Consider the following 6207-nt stretch of genomic DNA (forward strand, 5'->3'; position numbering starts at 1 on the left):
TATCTGGTAGTGACAAATCTTCCCATTTGCAGAGTATATTTGATTTTTTAAACAGCTAAAGGGCATTAGGAACAGGTGGGTGATTGAGCATTTTAGATTATAAACGGAATGGGAAATGTAATTACTGTGTAATGGGAATTAATTTTTTCACATACTTTTAAAACTGGTTTTAAAGGAAAACCCCAAAGAAGCAGTTCCAGAAGTGAATTTTGAGAGCTGACTTAGTAAATCTGTCTACTCCCACAGAGCGGACAAGAAGAGCAAGAAGAGCACCCTGTAAATGTCATCAGACCTCACACCTGTGTGTTCTGACTCAGCCTTTAAAATCCGCGCCAACACGACAGTACTGCAGTTACCCTGCTCATCTGGCCCTGTCCCAGGTCTGAGTTCAGTTCTTGGTGCATATCATCTCAAAAAGCATCAAAAATCCTGAGGCAGTTTTGTTTTGCTTGTAGTGCTCTACAATTAATAAAATATATTTTTAAATGTATCAGTAATCCTACATTTTTGTAAGTATCTTTAGAGGTTAAGTGAGTCTTCCAGAGCCCACAAGAGCCTCAAGGTGAAGTATGCTTCCTGGAGGTCAAGGAGCCAAATCTGCAAAAGGAACAGACAGGGAAATGATCTCTCAACGAGGTGACACTGTGGTGAGTGAAACCTCCTCATCCTGTACAAAGGCTAAACCAAGAGCTAAGGGAGAAAACAGGAAGTTAAAGACCACAAGAAGTGTGAGATCTTCATTCCAAATTAAATATCGTTGTATCTTTTTTTTCTTTTTTTTTCCATTTGTTCTTTTTAGAGATACATGACAGTAGAATGTATTTTGACATTATACATACTTATTCTAAATAGGATCCCGATCTTGTGGTTGAACATGATGTGGAGTTTCACTGGTCATGTATTCACATATGGACATAGAAAAGTTATGTCTTATTCATTCTACTGTCTTTACTATTCCCATCCCCCCTCTCTTCATTCCCCTTTGTCTATCCAATAAACTATTCTCCCCCTACCCCTAATTGTGAGCCAGCATCCCCATATTAGAAAGAACATTCAGTCTTTGGTTTTGGGGGATTGGCTTATTTCACTTAGCACAACAGTCTCCAGTTCCATCCATTTACCAGCAAAAGCCATAACTTCATTCTTCTTTATGGCTGAGTAATATCCATTTTGTGTGTGTGTGTGTGTGTGTGTGTGTATACTACATTTTCTTTATCCATTCATCTGTTGAAGGGCACCTAGTTTGGTTGTCAATATCTTTAGAATCATCATTTCTTACATTACTTATCATCAATCCTTTTCACCCAGACATAATCATTGCATCAGAAAAATCTACAACCTAAAGACACTTTGTTGTTTGTGTGTGTATATATGTCTACAACCTATAAGACACTTGTTTGTTTGTGTGTGTGTATGTGTGTGTGTGTTTATGGTAGGGGTAGGTACTAGGGATCAAACCCAGGGGTACTTTACCACTGAGTTACATCTCTAGCCCTTTTTATTTTTTATTTTAAGACGGGGTCTTGCTAAATTTCCTAGGCTGCCTTGAACAATCTAGTTCAATTGCTAAGGAGTTGAACACACAAAAAAAGGAAAAGGAGAAAGTTGAAGGAAAAGATATATTATAGGATTAAAAACAGATGCACATTAACTAAACTTCTAAGAGTATGGAGTCTCACAGGTACTGCCCACAAATTTCTAAGAAAAAAAAAAAGAAATATAATTTTTCAGATTGTAACTTTACAATAGCAAGACATAGGAAGAATCAGGTTAGCAATTTTTATATCAGGAATCACAGTTAGGAAACCCTTTTGCTTTATCCCCTACTCCCTCAAAAAACAAGTGGCACAGAAATGTCCATATACTCAGGACTTAGAGTAACATTTTAGCATCCTGAAAAAAAAATGTCATTTCCTTTCAATTTGTGTTTCTTTCAGCAGGGAATTCTGAAGTTTGTTAAAAGAATGGAAATGAAGACAGCTGATATTTATGGCTCCCAGTCTTTAAAAAATTATGAAATTACTCTGCTTTTCTAAAATACAAAACCAGATCCAAAATAAAAACTTACTATTTTACACTAGAGTCTGAACATCAGGCTCCATGAGAAGCATGGCTGGTCATGGGATGGGTTCACCCCCCAAATGAAGGCATCTGAGCCTAATGACCACATCTCACATAGGTGACAGAAGTCCACCTGAGTAAGAAGAATAACTTCACATAAGAGTGTGTGGACTGGGTTGTCCAGGCAGCTGGGGACATGGAGAGGCACATGGCTGTGCCAGTCAAGACTTGTGACATTGGAAAAATAAGGTTTATGGAAGGTACACAAACGTTCCCACTCCCAGAAGACGCAGAGCAGCCAGATCTCAGCAGGTCATTGAGAACTAGCCATTGTCTTTTTTCCTATCTAAACTTTTATTATGTTCCTTAAAACTAGGTGTACATTAAACAGCTCCCAAATGAATCCAGCAAATCTACAAACTACTACTGAAGTTCTTCTTGGTCTTTTAAAGCCATCACTAGACTCCAAGTGCCCCAATTCTCGCATCTCTCCTAGCTGCACAGACCTCCAGCGTAGCTACAATGGGATGACTCTGGGCAGCAGAATCCAATCACTTGTGGCTGGGAAGAGGAACAGAGCTCCCTGGGACCAGCCTGGCTGCCTGCACAGCTGAGGACCAGACCCGAGTCATCCCTTCAGCTTTAGGAAGTCTGGTGGCCAAGAGCCAGCCCAACTTACTGGGGACCCAAGTCCTGAGGGCAATCTGGAATTCCGATTCCAGAGGAACAAAGATGCAAATACCAGCACAGATTCTGGAGCAGGGGAGCCATACAAGTACCCAGTGAGTAAAACTGGGGCACAAGAGGAAGGCTTAATTACAGGAAGAAGATAGCAGGCACTGGATGTGGGGCACAAAGTGGGGGAGGAGTGGAGACCCAGTATAAGAATAAACTGCCTCGAATGCTGGGACCCAGCACAAAGTCCAGACGTGGAGGCAATCAATGTAGGTAGTCTGGCTGTTTAATTAATTAACTCAGTGGCTTATTTAGCTAAACCAGGTCTGAGGAGTTTTTAAAGAAACCATGCATCAATGTGCATGAAGTCAGAGCTGTAGCACTCCAGCATCAGCACCGATTAAGGAGGCCATCTAAAATATAGATACCAAGGCTGCCTTAGAGACACCGGAATCCTGACCCCTATGGGTCAAGGCCCTGGAATCTGCATGACATGGTGGGCATTCCTGCTGTAGAGTGTGTTCTATTGTTCTTTTGGGGGAAATTCTGAGACATTGGATTGTTTGCCCTGAACTTCAAGTTAAAAAATGTATTTTTCTTCAATTGGATCAAATGGAAATGATGAGCATATGCATATGAATAGTTGTGTGATTTGCCTGCTGTCCAGGGCACCTGGATGGAGGTTATCTCACTCCCTGCCTCCATGAGGACTGGTTTTCCCAGACTTCATTGCTACCCCAGGTCCCAGGTGCAGGGCCGGGCAGTTCCAGCTTCTGGTGCAATCCCCAAGGCTGTATCTCAGCTCCACCTTCTACCCACTGTGGCAAGTAATTAGGTCATCTTTTCCAAACATGACATGGGCCCAACCATCTCTGTTCCTTATTGTTCCCTGAAAGTGCCCCTGAGCTGGAGTGCCAAAGCCCTTTGGGGTCCATAAAATCTCTAAGTCCCAGCATCGTACCCACCCTCACTGTGTTGGTCCATTCCACAGGGATGAGCTATTGCCTTCCCTTCCCTTACTAGTTCCTTTCTTTCATTCAGAAATAAATATTTAATGAGCACCCACTATAAGCCAGGAGCTAGATAACTAAATGAGAGTGTCCTTGAATTCCCAGAGACTCTTCAATTCTCCACAAGAGTTATTACATTGTTTTTTTCACTTTAAGGGTAAAATTTTTTTTAAAAATTATATTCTGCCATATAATTTCACCATATAATTTCATTTATATTAGTAAATACATACTAAGTAAAGGCCAAACAATGTCATATTACAATGAACAATGAAGGAGTCAAAGTAATTTGAAAAGATCTATGTCTTTAGAATACTTAGTATCGCCAGGCATGGAGGGGCACAGCTGTAATTCCAGCAACTCAGGAGGCTGAGGCAGGAGGATCACAAGTCCCAGGCCAGACTCAGCAAACTTAGCAAGGCCCTAAGCAACTTAGTGTAAATAAAATATACAAAATAAAAAGGGCTGTAGATGTGGCTCAATGGTAAAGTGCCCCTCGGTTCAATCCCTGGTACCAAAAAATAAATGCATAAATAAATAGAATGCTCAGTATTTTGGTACTCAACCTCAAAAGAAACTTGTAATAATCAGAAGCATATTTTCATAGTGCTCATGGACACTATTTCATACCTACCAACTTGGTGTGGGGCTCATTTTTTTATGAATGTAGCAGTCAACAAACAATGAAGAACTTTTCTATTCTAGCCGTTATGCAACTAGACACTCAGTGCAGATCTCCCAGATGTGGCACTGCTATTGAAGGAACAAGACAGTTCCACAGAGTTACCAATAAGCATTTCATTAAAATCAGCATTTTAGGAACACTTGAGGGGAAAGTTTCAGCTAATTATGAGGTCTGGTTTTTCTAATAAGGCCAGGCTAAGGGGCATTCTCTGCATGAGCACTGAACTCAAAGGCCAAAGGCAATAAATATAGAACTAGGCCTAACACCGCATCTTCCTACTGTTAGTTACACTCAAGGTGACTTGTCAGTTTCAAGACTACAGCATCACCTGTCATATCAAACCGATGCTGCCTACTTGAATAATGCTGCTTACTTACTTCATTCATACATTGGCTTTGTTTTTATAATGTAATAGCTCATGCTTATTGTTTTCTCAATTCTAGGCATTTTTTATGGATAACCTATTTAATCTAAATTGAAGCCCACGGGGACCAAATGACTTGAGGTTCCACATAAAGTCAGTGGTGCGTCTAAGATTTTAACCCAAGCAGGTCTGGCTCCAAAACCTGGATTCTTACCCTAAACTCATACTGCTTTATAATTGTACATTATACATATATGTATATATATATATGAAATTGTGTAAACATAATGTACAAAAGTTTATATGGCTTTGTAGTTTTACATATTTATGTAATTACAATAAAAACATTTCATATAATATTCAGCCTGTGAGAATTTCTTTTCTGAAAGAAAATGAAAAAAATGAAATTGAAAAAAAGGGAGCCAGGCATAGTGGCACATGCCTATAACACAAGTAACTAGTGGCCATTGTTTCACTATGGAACAGTAAGCGCCTTGGTGATCTTGACGCTCTTGGGTGAAGTACAGCCCAGGATCCAGAGTCTGACTACCTGAATGAAGAGAAGTGGTAAGGATAGCAACTGAGTGCCTTCCCAGTCCCTAAGTCCCTATCTCACCCACACCCACACACATACACACATACACATTTAGTTGTCATTGGGCCTTTGTTGTTATTTATTTATGTGTTTCTGAAAATCAAACCTAGTGCCTCACACACGCTAGGCAAGCACTCTGCTACTGAGCCACAACCCCAGCCCCTCACATCACATTCTTTTTTTTTTAATTTTTTTTTTTTTTTTTTTTTTTTGGTGTAGATGGACACAACACAATGCCTTTATTTTTATGTGGTGCTGAGGATCAAACCCAGGCCCCACCCGTGCTAGACAAGCACACTACCGCTGAGCCACAATCCTAGCCCACATCACATTCTTGAAGTTTGCCATCCTGTGATGGTCAACTAATGTTCCACATTCCTGATGATGGTGAAGGAGACAGCTCTGGGGCAAGCCAGTTTGGAAGTATGTTCACGAGCCCATTTGTGCAGCTTGGAGCCTGCTACTCTAGCCCGTCATTGCTTTTTATGTTCCCAATTCCATGCATCAGATTCCTTTTCTGCTTAAAATCCTCAGACATGTTCCCATATCTGATCACACCTGCATTGACTCTTATAACCACGATCCTATAAGAGATTGACTACCATCCCTATTTACAATCTGAAGAAACTGAAACATAATGAGGTTAATTAGCCCGCCCAAGGTGCTACTTACCCAGTGGCAAAACAACTCAGACTATCGAGCTCCACAACCCACACAGGCCAAGGCTACTCTGTCTCTGTCAGTTTGTGCTACTATAGCAAAGTGCCACAAATCGGTTGCTTATCAACAACATTTATTTCTCACAGTTCTGGAAGCT

Source organism: Urocitellus parryii, chromosome 3 (genome assembly GCF_045843805.1).
Source record: "Urocitellus parryii isolate mUroPar1 chromosome 3, mUroPar1.hap1, whole genome shotgun sequence".
NCBI classification, from domain to species: domain Eukaryota; kingdom Metazoa; phylum Chordata; class Mammalia; order Rodentia; family Sciuridae; genus Urocitellus; species Urocitellus parryii.